This window comes from Chelonia mydas, chromosome 3 (assembly GCF_015237465.2).
Source record: "Chelonia mydas isolate rCheMyd1 chromosome 3, rCheMyd1.pri.v2, whole genome shotgun sequence".
Classification (NCBI taxonomy): Eukaryota; Metazoa; Chordata; order Testudines; family Cheloniidae; genus Chelonia; species Chelonia mydas.
Genome location: NC_057851.1, coordinates 114384223 through 114410633, shown reverse-complemented (window position 1 = coordinate 114410633; position 26411 = coordinate 114384223). Strand labels below are relative to the sequence as shown.

General features: G+C 42.6%; 1 long non-coding RNA gene across 1 annotated transcript in view; it reads left to right on the top strand.

Annotated features, from left to right (window-relative positions):
- LOC122464826 overlaps positions 1-26411 on the top strand; it is a 76591-nt gene that overhangs the window by 35529 nt on the left and 14651 nt on the right. The gene's annotated exons all lie outside the window — the stretch shown is intronic.

Sequence of the window (26411 nt, the reverse complement as noted above, 5' to 3'; positions counted from 1 at the left end):
TGCATATGCAATACTGGTGTGCTCTGTTACAGCTCCCAGCACAGGGTGTGGAATGTGATGAAGAATGGAACGGGAAGGGCAGAAGTCAGCTTTCAGGGGGAACCTAGCTTGTGCTACCTGGAATTGAGGAGTGCAGTCTGGAGAACAGGCTGCTAGTGGACAACCGTGGGCTTCTCAGCATGTCACGCTGGCTTCTGTGCATGCTCAACAGACCTCTTTCCTACAACTCTGCCTACCTGCTGCATTCCATAGATAATTAAATGGAACAGGAGAGAGACAGCCAGAGCTTAGGAGTCTATGTGGAAGCAAAGAGACTATATGTTGATGGCTCTGGCTACCTCCAAATCCTGTGATCTCCTCAGGGATCCCAGAAGATCTGCTGGCTTGGAGAGGGGAGGGCAGGCTCAACCCCTCATGGTCTTCTGTGTGAGAGGGGAGAGAGCAAACCTGTAATTCCACCAGAATGTGTAGGGCTCACCAGAGGGGAATTTCACAGCTTCCTGTCCCTTCCTGAATAGGGGCCATGATGGTACTTAGCAAGGAAGTTACATTTCCTAAAATGGCCCACTGTTAGGATCCATTTGTACTTTAGACATCTCACTTTTCTTTTAAAAAGACAGGAACTAATTGGAGTTATATCCATTTACATGGTTATCCTGGTAGATTTACTAAATGCACTACAGGAATGTCAAAATCTGAAAAAATTATGCTTGCAAACTGTATAACCATTGAAATTTGGTTTGCCTTTACAAATTACTTCAAAGGAAACATCTTACTTGAAGTGTGTGTGTGTGTGTGTGTGTAAGTAATCTGAGATCTTCAGGAGCTAATAGAAGAATAAGATTTATCACAATAGCTCCTAGAAGCCCCAATGGAGATCAGTGTCCTATTATGCTAGATGCTACAAAAATGCATAGTAGAGCTGTGCCTCCCCTGAAGAGCTTATAGCCAAGCTACATAAGATTCGGGGGGGGGGGGGGGAATATTATCCCCATTTTACACATGGGGGAACTGAGGTGCATAGACGAAAGGACTTGCCAAGGTGTTACAGGAAGTCTGTTGCAGTCAGGATGCCAGAATTCCTGAATCCCAGATCAGTGCCTTAATCTTGAGACCCTTCTTCCTTTAATTAATCTGCTTAAAAAACAAACATGCATTATGATTCATATTGAGCCTAACTCCTCTCTGGCATAACTAATGTCAAGGAAGTATAGTGCAAGGTGAATTTGTCTCAGTATATTCATATAGGTGGATACTCTTTTGTCGTAAAAGCCTCTCTTGCTCAGACCCAAAAAGTAATGAAAAGATTCACCTAACCCAGATGTTATGTCTACACGGCAATTAAAAACCCGGGCCTGGCCTGTGCCAGCTGACTGGGGCTTGTGGTAAAGGACTATTTAATTCTGGTGCAGATGTTTGGGCTCTGGCTGGGGCTCAGGCTCTAGGACCCTGGAAGGCTGGAGAGTCCCAGAGCTCAGGCTGCAACCACAGTTAAACAGTCCCTTACTCTGAGCCCCATGATCTTGAGTCAGCTGGCACAGGCCAATCATTGGTGTCTAATTGAAGTGTAAATGTACCCTAAGAGATTCCCACCCACACAAATAAATATGGAATCTGAGGCAGTGCAATCTGCTGAAACACTGCTACACAGTTTAAGCAGTCGTCATGGTGTAAATATTCCTAAATAGAAGTCCATGGTAATCTAATACAATAGTGATCTGCAATATGGTAATTACAACTGTGACTGAACTCATTAATTTTTGGTAACCGTTGTTAAGCAGCTCATTAGGCAGGAATTGGACAGCAGACCTCAATCTGGGGAGACTCTCAAAACCTTCCAATATTTTCCTGTTCAGAGAAGGAGGGGTGAGAGAGGTGGAGCTTAAGAACCTAAGCTGTTCAAGCTCTGTGAGCCTGGTGGGCTTGGCAAACATCCTCCTACCTCAATGAGCCCAAAGCAAGCAAGGGTACAATTAGGTACAGCATCTAAACTGCAGGCCTGAAAAATATCACGCAGTACTTTACAACACTCTTGCTCTAATGGACACTGGTTCCTGCTGGAAAATATGCTGGGCAAACACTGCACACGAACCCGTATGGCCTTTCCATAAACTGGCACAAGTCAGTGTTTGCTAATTTCATTCTGTTTTCAGTGCGTTGATTCAAGGTTCGCACGGACTGATTTTGTTGGTCTGTATTAATTCAGCTACAGTACACTAGCTGGAAATAAACATGCATTAGTTCCTCTTCATATACCTGTACATTGGTTATTTCAGAACCTGCAGACATGAAAATTAAAACTGTCAATGGCAAGCACACGATGCGTAACATCTTCTGAACGTATGCTTTAATCAGAGACCTCCTGCATACATAATCAATTGCTCTTATGCACCAGGAGGGAGGGAGGGGGTGATAAGGGTCCAAGATGTACCAATGCTCTGGCCAAACAACCCTCCCTCATGGAGGAAATTTGATGTGAATGACACAGACTGTGTCTTTTTAAAAATCAAACGGATTCACGTAAAAAGTTTATAGTCACTAGGTTGACTAAGAAGGAGCTTTAATCTGCATGTGCCACCAGAAGATATGGGACCAAATTTGGCTGGGCTGTAAGTAGAGTTGCACCCACTTAAATCAACTGAGTTACATCAGAACTGAGGATAGTGCTACAATTGTCAAACTAGGTGCCGCTTTCCGTCTCTACAGAGCCTTTCTAGCCAGGAACTGAAATCCAAGGGTTGCCCAAATCAATTCTACTTTATCCCAATTTATTGCCTTCCTTCTTGCCTTCTCTTCTCCACATCATCACCCGCCTGCTTTTCTGCCTTATGAACATTTTTACTGTTTATTATCATACTAGAAGTAACTAAACCAGCCGTACAATACAACTGTGTTCAGGCCACACACACATTTGAGCCGCTCAGTATCCAGCCACAAGATGGGCCTGATCAGCGTTGTACTGCTTTCCTTCAGTTTCTTTCCTATTCCTCCTCCATCCTCTCTCCTCCATTCTGCTGCTCACTAATGGGTAATACCATTTATCTTTGGTGGGCATTTCCTAACACTGCCAATGTCCCTTTATAAATAGCAAACAATAATGGGATATTGTTATCAGAACTGATCCTGCTGTACACGTGAGGAAATTGAAATATGCAAAGGAGAAGGGTTTTGCCCAAGATCTGTCATAGCTGGGATTAGAACTCAGGGATTCCTGGGGCTTCTAATCCTTTGTGTAATCCATTAGGCTTCACTGTCACGCAGTTCAAAACATCTCTCCTGTATCCAGGATACTGTGATGCCTAACTTTCTTTGTTCCACTTCTTCAACTCTCCGCCCCCCCTTATACAGTGACACCCTTATACTTCAACCATTTCTACTGTCCTTAAATTACTGCAGATTGTCATGCAAGCTAACTATTACGATGGGGACTGGTGCCCCTGACTTAATAGCATAGCTAAGGCTCAATATGCCAACGTGTTAGCTGGGTCACAACTCTGCAACAGGCCTTCTGGCTTCTGCAGCAGAGTAGCAATTTTGCACCAGGTTCAGGTAAATGAAAAAGGGGAGGCTTATTTTTAGGGCCAGATTCAGTCACCCTTATGTGGCGCAGGCAAGTAGATACTGAACTCTACTCCCTTTCCACCCCCTCAGGTTTTACATGAACTCTGAAGCAGAAGCATTTCATGCACCTCTGTAAATGAGAGTTGTCTAGGCACTTTCGTAGTGGCAGCAAAGCATAAGAAGTGATGCCCAAAGGCAAGCACTCTGGTGACCCTCAGGGGTATGCTACCCATGTTCACGTCTCCGCCTGCCTCCCTCTTTACTGTAGCAGATTCTCAAAGTGGAGCATTTTCTTTCTTCAGGGTGCAATGTCTGTCTCTTTCTGAAGATATGCTGCAGTGAGCTATTTGCTACAGACATAACCTGTGGAGAACATGCCCCTGGGAGTTTTTCATCTCCCTGCCATGTGTCCATCAGGCCCGTGACAAAAAAGCAGCACTAAATAAAAGTTCTGCTTGGCCTTTAGACAAGCATAAAAACCAAATCTTCTTAAAGTTTACACCACTAAGCCCCTAGGAGATTCAAACGATTTCAAGCTTGGACAAATACAGGGCTGTTGACCCCTCTTTGAAATGGGATCACTCTGTCATGATCTCATTCTGGTGGTGACTTTTGGTGTGTATCTGCATGAACTGAGACTATACGGTCAAAAGGGAGGAGTCCCAAAAGAAGCCTGCTTAAGTGTGTTTTAGCAACAGAAGGACAGATAGAAAGAGAAGAGGGAAGAGTGAGAATGGTGAGAGTCACTAAAGAGCCTTTCTAAGTGTTTTTTCTTGGATCTCATTTAATGTTTACAGTCCTCTTCAAAGAGGAAGATAAAGCTCTAAAGCTAAGGGCACACAACTACCTAAATGGGAAAAGTGTCCTGCTTTTGTTAAAGTGAGCCCCAAGTATTTTTAGAGATGGGTGGAAATCTTCAGCTGAAAGTCTCTTCGGGTGAAAAATGCAGACTTGGCAACACTGAACATTTCGTGAATTCGTGTCCGCTTTGCTGACTTGTTCATGTAGGGTGTGGGGGTTGGGGGAACACTCTAAAAGCCAAAATGTGTTTTGATACGTTTGTTTCAATAATTTGATCAGAATGACTCTTAAATATGAAGGAAGCTTCTAAATTATTTTTTTAAAAAAATTCAAAAACAAAACACTTTGAGCCAAAATGATTTTTTTTTAAATTTTTTTTTAATTGCCAGCAAACCAAAAAATCCATTATTCACACAGCTCTAGCAGTGACTGCTATAATTAAGTTTATGTTCGAACTTCATTTTCCTCTTTCTTTCTTTTTTTCCCTGTGAAATACTCCATGGGAGCTAAAACTTTTTTCCAGATTTGGTCTCATCCCAGAGATGATTTTTTTTCTGGAAACTTCTTTTTTAAAGGAAAATCCCCACAATTCATATAAGTGTTTGGAGAAGGAATGGGGGAAGGCATACACTTTAATAAATTCTATTTTGGGGGTTTTCTGGCTCTTCTGCTTTCCAGAATAGTGATTCTAGTCAGCTGCTGCCTCACATGAAAAGAAATAAATTGCTGTATATTGTAAAGTAGTTGTATTGACTCATAAACCGGGTATGTTTTGTGTGTAGTCACTTCTGGAGAAGCCTCTTGGTAAGATCAATAATGCTGACCTGCTATCACTGGATCATAACAATACTGTCTAGGCATATTAGGCATGGAGTTTTGTTAGTTCTTTATGAACTACTGTCTCAGCCTTTCCATTGTAATTCTTCACACACTTCCCCTTTTTGTGTGTCTGGGAAGTCTCAGCTGTGGGGAAAAGAATAATTTGGAGGATTAGTAATAGGATGTGGAACATTTCACCTCTAGGTCACTGGTTCGAATCCAACCCCCATTCAGTAGTGATTGAAAATCACTGCCATCTGATTGCTTTTCAGTGGCCTATCTGACATGAGCTAGTGGGCCCAGTCTAGGTCCTAATAGACAGGTATCCAAATCAAAATTCCACCTTCACATTTAGTTGGCTTCTTTGTAGTTTCAGCAGAGAGAGGACCAGTTTTAAATGGATGATGGTGGGTGAACTAAGTACCCTCTTGACCTTGGAAGTAGTCGTTCCAGATAGGTAAGAAAGAGGCAATGTCAGGGCTATGGAGAAGCTTTTATGCTGTTGCCTGCATTGCACTTGCTGTGGATAAATAGCAGATTTGAGTCTCTAAGGCTGTCTTTCTCTAATGCTAAAGTCTTTTGAGAAACTTAAATGAACTCCTTTGTGTAACTCTGTCCTAGGCTATTAATCTAGAATAAATTCCAGCTAAGATTAAAGTCAAGTGAAAAAAATTAAAAGGGGAAAGGTAATGGTCATAGCAATAAACACTTCTTCAGCCAGGGCTTTCACAGAATCCTGTTAAAACACAGAGCCAAGACAGATAATTGTTACTGTAGAAGAATATCCCAGGTCACTGGGGAACTGTTCAGCAAAAATAACCCTTTAGGACTATTGTATTGCGGAATCTCAGCTGAGACCTATATTGATACATCCGAACAGTGACCTTACTTCTCTTACTGCTACTGACTGAACTATGAGCCTGAATCTTATCAAGCCCTTAGCAGGATTCAAAAGGAATGACATTTATATGGATATGCATATTCAAAGTTATTCTATGTAAAGAGTAAAAATATATTTGTAGAAGGGATATATGCGTGCTTGTTTCAGGGCATAAACTGATTGGGGGCAAGAGGGCTAGGAAGAAACTTCCCTTATGAATAGGTTATTCTATAATTGTCTACTGTAGGGACTCTTGCACCTTTCCCTGAAGCACCTGGCACTGGCCACTGTCCTGTCAAGGACAGGATACTAGACTAGATGGACCACTGATCTGATCCTGTATGGGAATTCCTATTTTCCACTGCTGCCCACTATATTACAGAGGACTCAAGCCTTACTGGCAGTGGGGTCCCAAGAGCCACTCTTCCTTCCCACAGCAAGGGTAGGAATGGAACTCTGTGGAACCCATATCACAGGTCTGTTTGCTCAGCACCCCTTGCACTCTCTGATACAATCCTTCAGGCTGTCCATGGAGTGTTCTTGACGTTTTCTACATGCTGCATAAGAGACCCAGACAGAGTGAAAGGTACCAGTCAGATTCCCGTGATAAGACTATGAAGCCACAGGCTGAGTATTGGTGCTTTTCGTAGAGAAAGTGAGATTATTTGTTTGTTTTTGTTGTCTTTCACATGAAGCAACACACACACAAAAAGCTGAATCCTGAGGTCCTTATTCAGTTCTTACTTGGACCTACTTAGGCAAAAACCTTATTGAAATTAATAGGAGTAATAACAGCGTTTAAAAACTGAGTGTGGACTTCAAGATTTGATCCTATGTCAATTTTTTAATGTAATTTCTCATTTCAGTATGAAGGGGAGACTCCTCAATACCAATTCTGTAGAGCAGAGCTATGGAAAAATAGTACTGTGGTGCTGCCTTCCACAAGTCAGTCGGAATAATGTCTTAGACTATAAGAAGGGGCAGTTGCAAGATCACCAGTACACAGAACAAGTAGGAACTTTTTGTTTCTTTATCACTGACTTATTTTTTGCCAATTTAAGATCAAGATCTTGGAAAGAATTACATTCCGTCTTAGACGGAACTGACAGAAACACATTTTCAATTACCAGCCGGGGGACAACAGAACAACAATGTCGGTAGTTTTTTAAACAAGGTTATTTCTTGGTTTACAAAGGTGACAATTTATAAATGACTGAACAAGAGTCTCTTACAAATGATCTTATTTTTTTTAAAAAGAACACCCTAGTTGTGGGGACTGAGGTATTTAATTTATATCATGCACTTTAAGGGGAAAGGGTCTCTGTGTGGGAAAAGTTATAATCAAAGAATTGTTTTTCATTCTTTTTTAATAAAGATGAGGGTTTTTTCTCCTGTCACCCCTCACATGTCCACAGTCCCTCTGGACTTTGATGACAGTTGTTTGCACACAACAGAATCTGGATAAGCACTAAATAGCAAAGTATGATACAACTGGCTGAGAAAATGTCAACAAGTGAAACGCCTTGTCTGAAGATTGTAGGCTGTAAGCTCTTTGGAGCAGGGACTGTGATGGAATGCTAGAACTCTATTATGTTCAGCCACTCAGTGGTGCCATGTGTAACGTACCTTACTTGTTTCAGAGTGGTAGCTGTGTTAGTCTGTATCAGCAAAAAGAACGAGGAGTACTTGTGGCACCTTAGAAACTAACCAATTTATTTGGACATAAGCTTTTGTGGGCTAAAACCCACTTCATCAGATGCACGCAGTAGAAAATACAGTAGGAAGATATATATACACACAGAGAACATGAAAAAATGGGTGTTGCAATATCAACTCTAACGAGACTAATCAATTAAGGTGGGCTATTATCAGCAGGAAAAAAGAACTTTTTATAGTGATAATCAGAATGGCACATTTCAAACAGTTGATAAGAAGGTGTGAGTAACAGTAGGGGGAAAATTAGCATGGGGAAATAGTTTTTAGTTTGTGTAATGACTCATCCACTCCCAGTCTTTATTCAAGCCTAATTTAATGGTGTCCAGTTTGCAAATTAATTGCAGTTCTGCAGTTTCTCATTGGAGTCTGTTTTTGAAGTTTTTTTGTTGGAGAATTGCAACTTTTAGGTCTGTAATTGAGTGTCCAGGGAGGTTGAAGTGTTCTCCGACTGGTTTTTGAATGTTCTAATTCTTGACATCTGATTTGTGTCCATTTATTCTTTTGCATAGAGACTGTCTGGTTTGGCCAATGTACATGGCAGAGGGGCATTGCTGGCACATGATGGCATATATCACATTAGTAGATGTGCAGGTGAATGAGCCCCTGATGATGTGGTTGATGTGATTAGGTCCGATGATGGTGTCCCTTGAATGGATATGTGGACAGAGTTGGCAACAGGCTTTGTTGCAAGGATAGGTTCCTGGGTTTGTGTTTTGTTGTGTGGTGTGTGGTTGCTGGTGAGTATTTGCTTCAGGTTGGCCAGCTGTCAGTAAACGAGGACTGGCCTGTCTCCCAAGATCTGTGAGAGTGAGGTATCGTCCTTCAGGATAGGTTGTAGATCCTTGATGATGCGCTGGAGAGGTTTTAGTTGGGGGCTGAAGGTGACGGCTAATGGTGTTCTGTTACTTTCTTTGTTGGGTCCTGTAGTAGGTGACTTCTGGGTACTCTTCTGGCTCTGTCAATCTGTTTCTTCACTTTGGTTAATGGGTACTTTTTTTTCTCCTGCTGATAATAGCCCACCTTAACTGGTTAGTCTCATTAGAGTTGGTATGGCAACACCCATTTTTTCATGTTGTCTGTGTGTATGTATCTATAGCTGTATTTTCCTACTCTATTTTCCACTGCATGCATCTGATGAAGTGGGTTTTAGCCCATGAAAGCTTATGCCCAAATAAACTGGTTAGTCTCTAAGGTGCCACAAGTACTCCTCATTGCTTACCTGAGCTAGTCACAGCTACGCTGAGCAGTGTCTTAGAGTATTTTGAAAAGGACACATCTTTTGTATCTCTCTCCATGATAGAAGCTCTGTAGCCTCTCCAAATCTGGTACAGAAGACTGACCTGTTAGTAGCAGCCCCGTAACTTACAGTGTACTCGGAGAACATGACAGGGACAGATCATTGCGTTCTGAATGCACAGCACAAAGAACAATGGAAGCCCGGAACCTGGTGATGGTCAGAAAATGCTGATTCATCAAAACCAAAACTTTTCATGGGAGCATATACGTTTTGACAAAATTTTTGTTGGGAAGGCTTCTCAGGATCAGAATGAAAGTTCAGGTCAGCAGGAGAGACCTCCCAGATCAGCCAGGAGGTCAGGCATTCTCCTGATGTGGCTGATGCCTGATTCAGAGCAGGAACTTCAGCAGGACTATTGGCTGTTCTGGGATGGGGAGTGTGCATCTCTTTTTTGTGAAAACTTTTGAAAGGATTTAGTTTTACCCTGAACTGGGATGAGAATCTTTTGAAATCTCAGATTTTCACAGGTTGGGAAAACAGTTTCCTACCAGCTCTAATTGTAATATTAATTAAGGTACAATAAAACCCCATACTTACTGACTCAGGTCATTGAAATTTGCATCTCTGATGATAAGGGATCTTGTTTCTAGTGCTGTTATGATGGAAAAATCTTCACTAGAAAGGTGTCCGCTCAAATTTGTATTTTACATTTGGGTTTGGCCTTGTTAATTTTGAAAGCTGAATTGTACAGTAACCAGTGGTCAACCTAGAGCAGGTGCAATTCTTGGGGAAGTCTCTAGGCCAAATTCAGCAGAGATAAAAGGAGCAGTGTAAATTATGCAGGTATGTGCTACTCAGAAAATGGATGCAAGGGGTAAACCAACATTACTTGGATAAAATTTGGCCTTCAGTTGGTATGCAAAACAAGTGAGGTATAATTTAAACCTATGTACTTGGCCCTTAGTGTGCACAGATGTAACTGACAGTTTGGCACGCAGGAGATGGAAGGAGGGATGCCAGGTAAAGCAAGTAATAGGGTAAGAAAGCAGGAATCTCCTGATTTTATTTTGTGCTCACACTATCCCAAGCACTGCTGGGGTCAATAATGTATGTTGCAGCCGTTAACATTAAGGCTGATTATAATCCCCACAGAATACCAACTCTTTCTGTACCACCACTGAATGCCAAGTAGGGACCGGTTACACTATCTTGCTTCCTCCTATACTGCTTACTTTGGTTCTTAGAGTGAAGATTTTTTTGTTTGTTTAATCTTTGGAAGCTTTGACTGACTTAACCTCACTTCAAAAGTGAACTAGTCTGGAGCTTTTTAGAAATCTGGCACCATAAAGGTAATGTACTTTTTTCTGTCCTTTCAACAAAGTTGAAACATAAGAGCTTGGCACAACCATAGACTCTCTGGGAAGGAAATATTCTCATAATAGCCTTTCTTTTCCTTGAAACTTACTCGTAACTGTAGCTAATTGTTTAGAACACTTTAAACTGTGTTTACTGTTCATGTACTTTTAGATTAGCTTTAGTTTGGGTTGAAGAGTTTTAAGTATACAAAATTGTTTCACCCTCCTTTCCCTTCCCTGATTCCATTAACACTCGTATTTCAAAGCAATTTAAGTTTGGATAAATAGCTTTCCTGCTATTTCCTGCTAGTTTTTTCACACCTACAGTATTTTAAGCTTTATGCAATGGCTAATTTTTCTTTTTTCCTTTTTTTCTTTTTTTAAATCCACTGAATGCATTGTAAATTATTCCAGCAAAAAGTCTCTTCTTATATTTTGGTTATTTACGGATTGTCATTGGTTTTGTTTAGAGGAGAAAGCTTCCAAGTTTTAAACCTTGGTAGCAAAGTGCTATGGCTATGCTGAATTTTTGATAAATTAAAGGAAGCTAGATCTCCCAGAATAGAATCACAAAATATTAGGGTTGGAAGAGACCTCAGGAGGTCATCTAGTCCAATCCCCTGCTCAAAGCAGGACCAACACCCACAATCATCCCAGCCAGGGCTTTGTCAAGCTGGGCCTTAAAAACCTCTAAGGATGGAGATTCCACCACCTCCCTAGGTAACCCATTTTCCAGTGCTTCACCACTCTCTTAGTGAAATAGTGTTTCCTGATATCCAAACTAGACTTCCCCCCCTGCAACTTCAGACCATTGCTTCTAGTTCTGTCATCTGCCACCACTGAGAACAGCCTAGCTCCATTCTCTTTGGAACCCCCTTTCAGGTAGTTGAAAGCTGCTATCAAATCTCCCCTCACTCTTCTCTTCTGTAGACTAAATAACCCCAGTTCCCTCAGCCTCTCCTCATAAGTCGTGCCCCAGCCTGCTAATCATTTTCACTGCCCTCCGCTGGACTCTCTCCAATTTGTCCACATCCCTTCTGTAGTGGGGGGGACGAAAACTGGAAACAATACTCCAGGTGTGGCCTCACCAGTGCCAAATAGAGGGGAATAATCACTTCCCTCGATCTGCTGGCAATGCTCCTACTAATACAGCCCAATATGCTGTTGGTCTTCTTGGCAACAAGTGCACACTGCTGACTCATATCCAGCTTCTTGTCCACTGTAATCCCCAGGTCCTTTTCTGCAGAACTGCTGCTTAGCCAGCCAGTCCCCAGCCTGTAGCGGTGCATGGGATTCTTCCTTCCTAAGTGCAGGACTCTGCACTTGTCCTTGTTGATCCTCATCAGATTTCTTTTGGCCCAATCCTCCAATTTGTCTAGGTCACTCTGGACCCTATCCCTACCCTCCAGTGTATCTACCTCTCCCCCCAGTTTAGTGTCATCTGCGAACTTGCTGAGGGTGCAATTAATGCCATCATCCAGATCATTAATAAAGATGAATAAAGAATAATAATAAAGAATAAAGATCTCAGTCCCGTCTTATTAATAATGGTTTAAAAATATTTGAGATCCAAATACAGATATTGCACAGTAAATGGTCTTTGAAGCTGGATTGCCAGACTAGTATTGTTAGAGGGGGCACCAGGCATTTGTCAATAACAGGAATAGGATAAAACAGAGGCACTTAAATACCAAACTGTCCCTGCTGTAGAAAAGCACAAAAGCCAAGGGGGGAAAAACTCACACTTGCATCATGGAGCTTCCCTAGATTTTTTCATGGGAGTGGGGTTTGGCCCCAGTGTAGAGTTAGCAGGAGCTCTGTCCCAGAACTTGCAAATTACCGAGAAACTGCTGTAATACATGGCTGACCCAGCCTCATTCAATGACAGGGAAGGGCATCAGCAGGTAAGTTAATGCAGCTTTAGGCTGCGTTAACTCTTCTGCAGATTCCGTGCCAGGACGGTGAGGGACGACACACCCCGTCTTTCACCCAGTGACCCCTCGTGGACCCACAGAAGGTGTGGTGCCACAAAACTGGCTGACCCTCCGCCCCTGGATGTAAGGCTGAGAGAAAATATGAATGGTCCCCTCTGTGTACTGATCTTGGGGTCTTGGGAAGCCTGAAGGCATTCCAGCATCTGGAACGATCGCACAACCTCTCTGTATAAAAACTGGAGAATAAAATTCAGAAATCCCAAAGCTTACCTGAGCTCTCGGGCTAGCCCTTGCCCAGGAATGGAGAGAGTTCTGGTACTCCTGCTTCTGCTGAGGGCTTTGTGACATTCTGTATCTTGAGGAAGTGCCCTATAACTCCCATATTCCTCATTTATATAGAATTGTGATATTGCATATAAAGCAGGCCATGTGAGGTATCAGGGGAAAGGTTATGATCTACTGAAAGTCACTGTTCAATCTAAATATGTATATCATTAATGCATATGGAGTTATGAGATTATGTTGTATGGCTGTCACTAAAACATGCTGTAAATTGGGGAATCAGCCAGATATTAGCTCCCCAGAGACAACACTAAGGAAAGTAACCAACTCCCGGGTGAGGTGTCAAACAACCATCAACAGCCATTGTCCAGCAAAGGAGCTACAATGCAATGACTCACCTGCATAACGCCACACCAGGGAATTGCTCAACTTTGCCTGGGGACTGAGCAATGCCCACTAGACATGCCTGGACTTGTGTTCTCCAAGCACATGGGACTGAGGGTATAAAACAGAACATAGGGGCCCATGGTTGGCCTTTCTCCTGCCCCCGCCTATCCTGCAAGCAAAAAGGACACTGAGAAGACTTAAGACTCCAACAGAGGAGACTGGCCCAGGTTTCAAGGATGAAATCTGTGTACTATGAATTTGCAATATCCAGTGGGGTGAGAAAAACTGCTTAATCTAGATGTTGCCCAGCCTAATAGGGTTGAGAGTTTAGACTGCGTGCTTATATTATATTTTATTTTATTTTGGTAACTAACTCTGACTTTTTGCCTATCATTTACAGTCACTTCAAATCTATCTTTTGTAGACAATAAACTTCTTTTACTGTTTATCTTTACCAGTGAGTTTTCTGCTCAGCTTGAGCAGTGCAAGATGGTATATTCCTGGGATACAGTGCTAGGAGCTGGGGGGATTTGGCTGGTGCCATTCTCTATGTGATTCATGAGTGGCTCTGGGAGCATTCATGCAATCTAGCTGGGTGTGGGGCTCCGCATGCGGTTGCGCTGAGTGATAACAGCACCTGGAAGAGCTTGCTGCTGGTCACTAGCAAGGCATTGTGAGAGACAACCCAGGCTGGAGAGAGTGAAGGGGCTACAGCGGTCCCACAGTCCCAGACTTCACCCCGGGGATCCTGTCACAGGCTGGAAATACCATGAGACCTGCCTTTCCAATGATGTTTCCATAAATCTGCGCATGGTCCTAGATGGAACAGAACTACTTCTACTTTTACCAGTAAAAAGAAAAGGAGTACTTGTGGCACCTTAGAGACTAACCAGTTTATTTGAGCATGAGCTTTCGTGAGCTACAGCTCACTTCATCGGATGCATAGCTCATGCTCAAATAAACTGGTTAGTCTCTAAGGTGCCACAAGTACTCCTTTTCTTTTTACGAATACAGACTAACACAGCTGTTACTCTGAAACCTACTTTTACCAGTGTAGTGTACTGCTGCCTCCGTGCTGCTGGAGACTTTCCCTTCACAGGAAAGGACTCCTGGAATGGGGAAAGGCTCTGGCAGTGGGGAGGCAGCAGGGAAAGGCTACCAGCTCCTCGCTGCTGGAGCATTTTCCCCTCTGCAGGGAAAGACTCTGTCGGGGGGAGGCAGTGGGGCTACACCTTTTTGCCTCCCCCTGCAAGAGCTTTTACTTGCCATAGGAAAAGGCTCTGGCAGTGTGGAAAGCTCTGGCAGGGAAGAGACAGTGGGGAATGGCTCAGCCTTTCCCTGTTTCCTCCCCACTGCCAGAGTCTTTCACTGACAAGTGTAGCTACACACCACAGTGTGGACACAGCTCCCTCTTTGCTATGGCACGTAGCTGCACATATGCTACATGCCGCTGAAAGTGGTTGTCATGCTCTCTGGAGGGGCTCACAAGTGTGAGTACCAACCTCAGAGCAGACTGAAGAAGCAGGACACAAACCCCAAACTGGATGTGAGTTCTAGATTTAGATTTCACCAACCAAGTATTGAGTGTGCACGCCTCAAGCACTATCACAGCCTTAACCTGGAGTCACAGACCGTCCCCTTGGGTTCCCCGGGTTGTCTTGCCACTCAGGCAAGCTTGCCTTTGTGATTGATGGTCCTCTATCCCAAAAATCACAGCAATATTCAGGTTACTCCTAATTCCAAAGGACCAGTCAATTGTCCCAGGTGAATTGCACTTCAAATCCTGTATCAAAGACAATACTTGTAGCCAATCCAATAATTAACTAAAGATTTATTAACAAGAAAAAGAAATGAGTTGTTCACAAGGTTAAAGCAGGTAAAACACACATACACAAATGAGTTACTGTCTTACATTCCAAAAGGTAATAGAAGCTGCTATAATATGCAAGCTCTATAAGTCCTCTTGAGCTAACCCAGGCTAAATAGCTGGAGATCCCCTGTTTCTGCTTAGAAATCTTGGCCCCTCAGAGTTCAAGCAGCATAGAAATACAGTTTCTTCCTGTCAGGGATTTTAATTCCCTTCATTCAGAGTTCAAGATAATGGGACAAGTGCACCTGCAGTTTTCCTCTTCATGGTGTGGGTGTAGGGGGGAGCAATCAACAAAGTCTTTGTTCTTTGAGGTTTCACGATGGTTCATTTTGGTTTCAATGGGCCTTCTTGGTGGGCTGGTCCTAACACCTTCTGTTGGATACCAGCATTTCTACATTGTAGTTTGATGACTTACACAATTACAGAGGATTACAATACAAACATTTACTATAACCTTATAACATGGGATACGGATGTTATAGGTTTCAGAGTAGCAGCCGTGTTAGTCTGTATCCGCAAAAAGAAACGGAGGACTTGTGGCACCTTAGAGACTAACAAATTTATTTGAGCATAAGCTTTCATGAGCTACAGCCCACTTCATCGGATGCATGCAGCATCTTACAGACATTGCATAAAGTCTAACACTAAACACATTCTTATAAACTTAACATCTATTTTAACAATATTAACACACAGGTGAGCCAGACTGGTTTCCAGCTATGCATTTGTCATTGGTCAGGGAGGCCTAGGGGCCTTGGCATGACCTGGCACCTGGTCTGCCAGCATCGCAGTGATGTGTAGTGTAGATGTAGCCTAAACAGCTAAGTTGTATTCTAATAGTTCTACCATTTTTGAGACTTCCTAGGAAAAATCTGCTACAAAAGGACTGAACAATTAATGGGTTTCAGAGTAGCAACCGTGTTAGTCTGTATTCGCAAAAAGAAAAGGAGTACTTGTGGCACCTTAGAGACTAACAAATTTATTTGAGCATAAGCTTTTGTGAGCTACAGGTCACTTCATCAGATGCATTCAGTGGAAAATACAGTGGGCAGATTTATATACATAGAGAACATGAAACAATGGGTGTTACCATACACACTGTAACCAGAGTGATCACTTAAAGTGAGCTATTACCAGCAGGAGAGCGGAGCGGGAAAAAACCTTTTGTAGTGATAATCAAGGTGGGCCATTTCCAGCAGTTGACAAGAATGTCTAAGGAACAGTGGGGGGTGGGGTGGGGGGGAATAAACAAGGGGAAATAGTTTTACTTTGTGTAATGACACATCCACTCCCAGTCTCTATTCAAGCCTAAGTTAATTGTATCCAGTTTGCAAATTAATTCCAATTCAGCAATCTCTCTTGGAGTCTGTTTTTGAAGTTTTTTTGTTGAAAAATTGCAACTTTTAGGTCTGTAATTGAGTGACCAAAGAGATTGAAATGTTCTCTGACTGGTTTTTTAATGTTATAATTTTTGACGTCTGATTTGTGTCGTAGAATCATAGACTATCAGGGTTGGAAGGGACCTCAGGAGGTCGTCTAGGCCAACCCCCTGCTCAAAGCAGGACCGATCCCCAAATTAAATCATCCCAGCCAGGGCTTTTTCAAGCCTGACCTTAAAAACTTCTAAGGAAGGAGATTCCACCACCTCCCTAGGTAACGCATTCCAGTGTTTCACCACCCTCCTAGTGAAAAAGTTTTTCCTAATATCCAACCTAAATCTCCCCCACTGCAACTTGAGACCATTATTCCTTGTTCTGTCATCTGCTACCACTGAGAACAGTCTAGAGCCATCCTCTTTCGAACCCCCTTTCAGGTAGTTGAAAGCAGCTATCAAATCCCTCCTCATTCTTCTCTTCCATAGACTAAACATCCCCAGTTCCCTCAGCCTCTCCTCATAAGTCATGTGTTCCAGTCCCCTAATCATTTTTGTTGCCCTCCGCTGGACGTTTTCCAATTTTTCCACATCCTTCTTGTAGTGTGGGGTCCAAAACTGGACACAGTACTCCAGATGAGGCCTCCCCAATGTTGAATAGAGGGGAACGATCACGTCCCTCGATCTGCTGGCAGTGCCCCTACTTATACATCCCAAAATGCCATTGGCCTTCTTGGCAACAAGGGCATGCTGTTGACTCATATCCAGCTTCTCGTCCACTGTAACCCCTAGGTTCTTTTCTGCAGAACTGCTGCCGAGCCATTCGGTCCCTAGTCTGTAGCGGTGCATGGGATTCTTCCATCCTAAGTGCAGGACTCTGCACTTGTCCTTGTTGAACCTCATCAGATTTCTTTTGGCCCAATCCTCCAATTTGTCTAGGTCCCTCTGTATCCTATCCCTACCCTCCAGCGTATCTATCTCTCCTCCCAGTTTAGTGTCATCTGCAAACTTGCTGAGGGTGCAATCCACACCATCCTCCAGATCATTTCTGAAGATATTGAACAAAACCGGCTCCAGGACCAACCCTTGGGGTACTCCACTTGATACCGGCTGCCAACTAGACATGGAGCCATTGATTAGTACCCGTTGAGCCCGACAATCTAGCCAGCTTTCTATCCACCTTATAGTCCATTCATCCAGCCCATACTTCTTTAACTTGCTGGCAAGAATACTGTGGGAGACAGTGTCAAAAGCTTTGCTAAAGTCAAGGAACAACATGTCCACTGCTTTCCCTTCATCCACAGAACCAGTTATCTCGTCATAGAAGGCAATTAGATTAGTCAGGCATGACTTGCCCTTGATGAATCCATGCTGACTGTTCCTGATCACTTTCCTTTCCTCTCCTCTAAGTGCTTCAGAATTGATTCCTTGAGGACCTGCTCCATGATTTTTCCAGGGACTGAGGTGAGGCTGACTGGCCTGTAGTTCCCAGGATCCTTCTCCTTCCCTTTTTTAAAGATGGGCAATACATTAGCCTTTTTCCAGTCGTCCGGGAATTCCCCCGATCGCCATGAGTTTTCAGAGCCAATGGCTCTGCAATCATGTCCATTTATTCTTTTACGTAGAGACTGTCCAGTTTGGCCAATGTACATGGCAGAGGGGCATTGCGGGCACATGATGGCATATATCACATTGGTAGATGTGCAGGTGAACGAGCCTCTGATAGTGTGGCTGATGTGATTAGGCCCAGTGATGGTGTCCCCTGAATAGCTATGTGGACACAGTTGGCAACGGGCTTTGTTGCAAGGATAGGTTCCTGGGTTAGTGATTCTGTTGTGTGGTGTGTGCTTGCTGGTGAATATTTGCTTCAGGTTGGGGGGCTGTCTGTAAGCAAGGACTGGCCTGTCTCCCAAGATCTGTGAGAATGATGGGTCGTCCTTCAGGATAGTTTGTAGATCTTTGATGTTGCGTTGGAGAGGTTTTAGTTGGGGGCTGAAGGTGATGGCGAATGGCGTTCTGTTATTTTCTTTGTTGGGCCTGTCCTGTAGTAGGTAACTTCTGGGTACTCTTCTGGCTCTGTCAATCTGTTTCTTCACTTCAGCAGGTGGGTATTGTAGTTGTAAGAATGCTTGATAGAGATCTTGTTGGTGTTTGTCTCTGTCTGAGGGGTTGGAGCAAATGCAGTTGTATCGTTGAGCTTGGCTGTAGACAATGGATCGTGTGGTGTGGTCTGGATGAAAGCTGGAGGCATGTAGGTAGGAATAGCGGTCAGTAGGTTTCCGGTAGAGGGTGGTGTTTATGTGACCATCGCTTATTAGCACCATAGTGTCCAGGAAGTGGATATCTTGTGTGGACTGGTCCTGACTGAGGTTGATGATGGGATGGAAATTGTTGAAATCATGGTGGAATTCCTCAAGGGCTTCTTTTCCATGGGTCCAGATGATGAAGATGTCATCAGTGTAGTGCAAGTAGAGTAGGGGCCTTAGGGGACGAGAACTGAGGAAGTGTTGTTCTAAGTCAGCCATAAAAATGTTGGCATACTGTGGGGCCATGCGGGTACCCATAGTAGTGCTACTGATTTGAAGGTATACATTGTCCCCAAATGTGAAATAGTTATGGGTGAGGAGAAAGTCACAAAGTTGAGCCACCAGGTTTGCCGTGACATTATCGGGGATACTTTCCTGACGGCTTGTAGTTCATCTTTGTGTGGAATGTTGGTGTAGAGGGCTTCTACATCCATAATGGCCAGGATGGTGTTTTCAGGAAGATCACCGATGGATTGTAGTTTCCTCAGGAAGTCAGTGGTGTCTCGAAGATAGCTGGGAGTGCTGGTAGCGTAGGGCCTGAGGAGGGAGTCTACATAGCCAGACAATCCTGCTGTCAGGGTGCCAATGCCTGAGATGATGGGGCGTCCAGGATTTCCAGGTTTATGGATCTTGGGTAGCAGATAGAATACCCCAGGTCGGGGTTCCAGGGGTGTGTCTGTGAGGATTTGTTCTTGTGCTTTTTCAGGGAGTTTCTTGAGCAAATGGTGTAGTTTCTTTTGGTAACCCTCAGTGGGATCAGAGGATAATGGCTTGTAGAACGTCGTGTTGAAGAGCTGCCTAGCAGCCTCTTGTTCATATTCCAACCTATTCATGATGACGACGGCACCTCCTTTGTCAGCCTTTTTGATTATGATGTCAGAGTTGTTTCTGAGGCTGTGGATGGCATTGTATTCTGCACGGCTGAGATTATGGGGCAAGTGTTGCTGGTTTTCCACAATTTCAGCCCGTGCACGTCGGCGGAAGCACTCTATGTAGAAGTCAGTCTGTTGTTTTGACCTTCAGGAGGAGTCCACCCAGAATCCTTCTTTTTGTAGTCTTGGTAGGAAGGTCTCTGTGGGTTAGTATGTTGTTCAAAGGTGTGTTGGAAATATTCCTTGAGTCGGAGATGTCGAAAATAGGATTCTAGGTCACCACAGAACTGTATCATGTTCGTGGGGGTGGAGGGGCAGAAGGAGAGGCCCCGAGATAGGACAGATTCTTCTGCTGGGCTCAGAGTATAGTTGGATAGATTAACAATATTGCTAGGTGGGTTATGCTCAAATAAATTTGTTAGTCTCTAAGGTGCCACAAGTACTCCTTTTCTTTGAACAATTAATGTAAGTCAAGCAGTCAACAGAAAAACCAAACCAGAACAAACAAACAAAACCCTTAGGGGCTTTATGATGTATAATAAAGAAGCAAAGAAGGGATAGCTCAATTTTGTTCTCCTTCACAAGTCACCTTTGAATGAAGAAGTGTAACTGGTTTTTGTAAGCAGCAGTCTGTTCTCTGCAGCCTCTCACCTTCTCTTTCTCTGTATTTTGGACTACTTTGAAAGCTCTCTTTTGCAAGGGCAAGTTGTTTCTCATTCCACTGAGTGAAAGATTGTTCTAAAATCTGAACAGTTTGATCAGATGGGAAGAAAATATAAACAGGCTCAATCATGCGTGAAAGCTTCTAACTGAACTCAAATATAAATGTAATTTGCTAGCTCCAGAAGTGCAAAAAAAAAAAATTGTGTAATTTGCATGGTAAGGCCAGGGTTAATAAAAGAAGAGACGAAGCAGAAAGCCCGTTTTCACAGAAACTGAAAGCTTGAAGCTCTTTTATTGAACAAGTTTAGATCAAGCATCCAATACAGTTAAAAACACACATTGCATGCAGAAATGTGCAGGGATCTTTTAATTTCTAAGGAAAAGGGTGGGCCATAAGCTAACATAATCGAATTCTGCAGTGTCATCACACACAACTCCCATTGACTTCAGTGGAAGGTATATACAGGAAAAGAAATGCAGGATCACCTTTTAAGGTTAAAGATTTTTGGGGTGTTGTTTCCCTGGATGTGGGAATCCATTGGATGGGTGGATCAGAATATCCTTAATTACACACAAATATAGTCAATGAGAAGAGCTGTGTGAATAATGGGTATTTTTCAGTTTGCTGGCAATTGTGGACAAAATAAATCATTTTGGGTCGAATCAAAGACACATGTTTTAGCAAATCGAAAAGTTAAATAAAAATAGTTTGGGGTCAAACAAAACATTTTGTTTGGCCCAAAATAAAATGTTTCAATTGTGACTATTTTATATTGAATTTGAAGGAATATTTTAAATTCATTTTAAACCAGAAAATTTTAACATTTCATTTTGAAAATGACATGCTCAGACTTTCAATTTTTTGGTAGGAGGTGGGGAATTTTGATTCAAGGAATTCAGAGAAACTGACATGAATTTGTTGCCAAATCTGCTTTTTCTTTTTTCTTTCAAAAAAAAAAATTGGCCACAAAATTTCATCCAGGGTCTAGTGAAGACCCTTTTTAATTGGTTAATGCATTGTACTGTTGATAGAGCTTATGTTTGACTATGTAGGTCACACTAGAAGCTTTGCCATTTCTATTTACTTTAGAAAGCTCTCTTTCTATTTACTTTAGCTGTGGGCCCATATGTAAAGTAATGAGAGAGAATCCTGATACTTGTAGTATTAGCACGGTGGCAAAGTTCCAAACACAATTCCTGTATGCAGGTAATACACTTCCTATTTAACTCCAACCCTAAAATCCCAAACCTGTAAGCATGTATTCTGAAAATCCACCCCCACTCCGCCCCTGCGGAAAAAAAAAGAAGCTTGTTAGTTTCAAAACTAAACTGATTTTTTTTTCTCCATGACAATATGAAAAACTGGGGAAACATAATCATTTGGATTGATCAAATAATTTGTTTTGAATTAACATTCTAATGTTTCTGATATTTGTTTCTTTTTTGGGGGGCGGGGGGAAGGGGGTTGGCTGAAACTACATGCTGAATTTGACCTGAATTCAGGAATTTTCAGTGTCCTGAAAAACTGAATTTGCTGAGAACATTTTGCCCAGCTCTGATGACTCACTGTGTAATGAGAAATACTGCACATTTTGAATGTATGGCTTTGCTAAAATGGGTCTACAGTACTCTACTGAAGCTGTTGACTCATTATTGGGAACAGTCGCCTACCCAGTTCAACATCCAGCCAGTAGAGGGCTCCATTGTCCCCCCCAGAGCATAGGAAAGAGAAATAGAACCTGAGGTCAGAGGGGAGCGTCACCAGGTTCAGGGAAGAAGCTATACATTGCATGGCAGCAGTTTCGGAGCTGGCTGTGAAGAGAAGGCAGGGCAGCCGGAACCTGGAGCTGGGTTTGGAAGCTGGACAGGGAAAGAGCCAGCTGATGCTTGCTGGCTAGAGGCCAGGTATCTACCGTGGCCTGAGGAGCCCCCTGGGTTGCACCTTCCCTTATAACCTTATACTGGTCTGCCCTTATGGGCTGGGGTTGGCAGGGTTGCTTGATTTTATTTGTACCTGTAGCAGAAATTGTGCCTGGGGGTATTTCATTCTCTGGCAACCGAGTAAAAAGGAGTCCTCTGTTGTACCCAAAACGTTATACCATTTATGGGAACCCACCTTGTGCTATAGCCTGCAGAGCCCAGTATTTGTAGTGCCTGCAGCACTTGCCTCCTAGCTAGCGGCACACACGGCATGTCAGAGGGGACTTGTGTACCATAGTCCTGAGAGAAGCCACTCTGCGGAGGGGTCAGTTACAGGATAGCATAAAGCCCTTTCTGAAGGTCCAAAAGGTGCACCTCCCTCCAGACAAAATTTTGAGTTGGTACAAGCTCCAGGCACCTTTTTTTCTGTCAGCCGTACTTCTTTGTCCCCTGGGGGGCTCCAGGCTCTGCTGGCGGTTCTGTAAGAGTCATGAAAAAGCGTGGCTTCCAAGGTTTGGATACGATAGCAATTTGTCTGGTGAGACATAAGCTCTGCAGACTATACATCTAATATCTCCCAAATTTCCCATCCAGCCCTAACAAAAATAGTGTTCTTTCATTTTGTGCATAAAACCTGTTCCGCAGTCCGGCATGATTTTTATGGAAATTCCAGCAATCCAGATGTGGTCTTATTCTGTAAGCTGTTTGCTGAAGCTTTCAGCTTGTCTGCCATCACGCTGTGGAGGTCATCCTCCGATCTATGCAAAGTATATGTATCTTTCATATAACTTCTGTAATATTCTTCAGTAGGCCAGGAGAGGGGCCAGCATCTGGAAGAGAAGATAATTGTACTTCTAGCTTTTAACCTTTGAGCTATTCTCCTTAGCTTTTAAAAATTTAAGACCTCTGAAAAAGACTGTTTGGCCTCTGAAATACTTAAAACTAGATAAAGGGTAGGGGTCCAAGGACTTTACTTTGTTTTTTGCATTTGTGAATCTGCCTTGTATACTTATGTGACATTTGCGCATGCACATTGCGTGACGGTGATCCCTGGGGTACAATCTGGAACTGCTGTGTCCCTTTGAGCCTGGCGTGTCTCTCACAAAGATGTGCCAGTGGCCAGCAGCCCCTCTAGGCATTGTGATCACTTAGCCATCAGTATATGGAACCCAAACCCAGCTAAATTGCATGAATACTCCCTGAGCCACTCATGAATCATATGGAAAAATGCACTAGTCAATCACCCCAGCCTTGCATCCCAGAAATATACCATCTTGCACTTCTCAGGGTTCCCCTAGATGATGTAAATTTATTAATAAGTTTGCCACGTCATAGAATGTGTAATCTGAGCTGAGATTCCCCAAGCACTTCATCTAAAATCACACTATTTTAGGTAAAATATAAAACAGATTTATTAACTATAGCAAAAAATAGATTTTAAGTCACTATAAGTAGCAGATATGGAAATCGAAGTTGGTTACCTAAGAAATAAAAATAGAATTTACACCGAGTTTCTAACTTTAACAGACTAAGCAAGTTTTGAATCAAGGAGTCTCTCACTCTAACATGTTACAGACACCTTATAGCTCCTCAATACATAGACCGGACTCCCTTCCAGCCTGGGACCAATCTCCCTAAGTCAAAGTCTTTGTCTTTCAGACGATCTTCCACATGTTGAGATGCTGGGGAGGCCAAGTGATGATGTCACTTCCCTTTTTCTTTCAGCTGCTAGAAAGATCCTTGCTGTGACATGGGTTAGGCTGCCCTCATTGCATATGTGCCTTCTCTGAGGAGTCCCTGCGAGAGTGGATTTTTTTTTGATGGGCCATCAACGCATGTCTGGCCCTCCTCTATTGCAACTGAAAGGCTAGCTGTGGGCATCTCAACATATTTCAGTAACGCATATAGCACTATTTCATAACTTCACATACAATGGTAGTACATACAATCCAACAGGATATTAATGTTCAACAAATCAAGACTTTTAAAATGATACCTCACCAGGTATACTTTGCACAAAACATACCATAATCAGATGGCAGTGGTGAATATGGGGGTTCCAGGGTGCTACTTTGAAGTACAAAATGTCACACATGGGTATTTAGATGGGTAACTAGTTGTATGAACATTGATGAATAGAGAGACAAGGTGGGTGAGGTACAATCTTTATTGTTAGTCCAGACAAAGATTGTACCTCACCCGCTTTGTCTCTCTCGTATCCTGGGACTGTGACATGGCTATAACAGTATTTCAAACAACTCTTGATGAATGACAGGCACAGGACTAGCCAAGAAGATCTCTCTGGTGTCCACTACAGTGACTGGACTAGGAGACTCCCTCCCACCACATACACTTGATGCTGATGTGGACCCCACTGATGAAAGCAAGTTTCTTCTCATGGCAGGCTTACCTTATTTCCCACAGTGTCAAAGAAAGAAACTTCACATAGCCCCTGCGCTCACGTTCAGGTCCTAAGGTAGTCAGAACACAACAGATGGACTAAGGTAGGGCATTGGCCTAAACTAAAACTTAGTGTTACAGCCACTTTACTGGTCAAGTCATGTGACTCTCCTCCCTGTCCTTGATTTTTAAGTACATTTCCTTGTTCCGTATGCTTTGTTAATATATGTAATTTATCTTTTATTTCACTCTACCCTTGTGGTTGCACTGCTGAGAAAGACATGGAAATTGTCAGATGGATTAGGAATGTCATTCAGCTATATGAAGTGAGACTTTTCAGTACACTGCTGGAATATGCAGGCAAGATGATGCGTGATTGACTTACAGAATACTAAGCAGTGAGGGCCTAGACCTAAAGAATTTTTACAGAACATCAAAAGCTTGATATGAAACAATTTTTCACACATAACCATTGTGTGTCTATGCTGTCGCATAATACTAAAAATACTAACGGAGACTGGAGAATTGATCTGTAAGTCAACTACAGCAAGGCACAGTATAGGGCATTTTTTTTCACTGTTGAGGAACAAAATTGCCGTACTGGATCAGACCAATAGTCCATCTAGTCCAGCATCCTGTCTGACAGTGTCCAGGGTCAGCTGCTTCATGGGACGATGCATTAAACGCTGAAGTGGGCAATGCTAAAAGAACCTAACCATAGGGGACTCTTCAGCCTAACAATTCAGAGATTGGCTTATGTCGGGAAGCATTTAAGTCTGTCTGTCTTATCTAATGTAACTGGATGTTAATACACATGGCATACGTATAGCTCTTCTTAAAAACCTACTAGGTTTTTGGCTTCAGTAATATCCTGTGGCATTGAGTTCTTCAGGCTAATCACGCGTTGTTCATTGAAAGTGTTCCTTTTTATCATTTTTAAAGCCAGCAGGAGATTTTCCTGAGTAAGGCGTGCTAAATAGGACCTATACACTTATAAAAATAATCTATCGCAACTACAGAAGAAAACTACTTCTTTGTTGAAATAAACAGTACTAATACAAGCTATGAAATTAGATAGTCACATAGCTAACACTAAATGGATGTGAATAGTTGTGAAACTTTGATGTGAAAAATAAACAATAAATTTAATTATCAAGCTGAATTTCTTTTATTTAACACTTCTCATTATAGATGCTACAATTATAAGACTTACGAGACTGGACATAAAATTTATTTAACAGTTACACTTTAATATAATGTATGCATATTGCTCAATGTGTTTATTTACCATGAAGAAAAATAACCTTTTTTCACATGGTAAAATCCATATCTTATGCAGATAGACATAACTAACTGCTATCACTAAAATGCATCAAAGATTTTTGAAAAAGTCTATAAGACACTCAGCTCCAATAATCATTGCACACTGCTTACACTAATTGTAAATAAGAATAGCTGTGTTACCATTTTACAGTTGAACCAATATTATCTGATGGCAAACCAGATAGAGTTAAACTAAGATATGTCCCACTTCTCTGCACACACTTGTGAAATGGCAAAATAACAAGAATATGGAATTCTGTTGTGATTATCACCTTACACTCTTTATCTGCATTTTCCTCCGTAAATGCTAAGGTTCTAATCCTACAAACACTTACTCACCTGTGTAACTTTAACTAAGTGAGTAGCCCAATTGAAGTTAATCTGGGGATGCAGAGAGATGGGGCACCGGAACAGGGGGACCAGGGGGCCATGGCCCCCCTACTTTTAACTGGCAGTAAGAGCGAGCAACAGGGGAAAGGAGCAGAAAGGAGTGAGTGGGTGGGGGTGGGGAACTTACATTACTGTCACAGCCTAGATCCTCTCTCTTGCACATTCACACACATGGAGGTTGGAGGAAAACATCCAGTTCAAACAAAAGAAATGGATTCACAAGCACAACCCACTTAGGTTTAGTCTCTACAATAGCTAATATAGATTGTGGCAATATTTGGTTAGTTAACATGAATAAGCAAAATCTCATGTCCAGGGTGAAA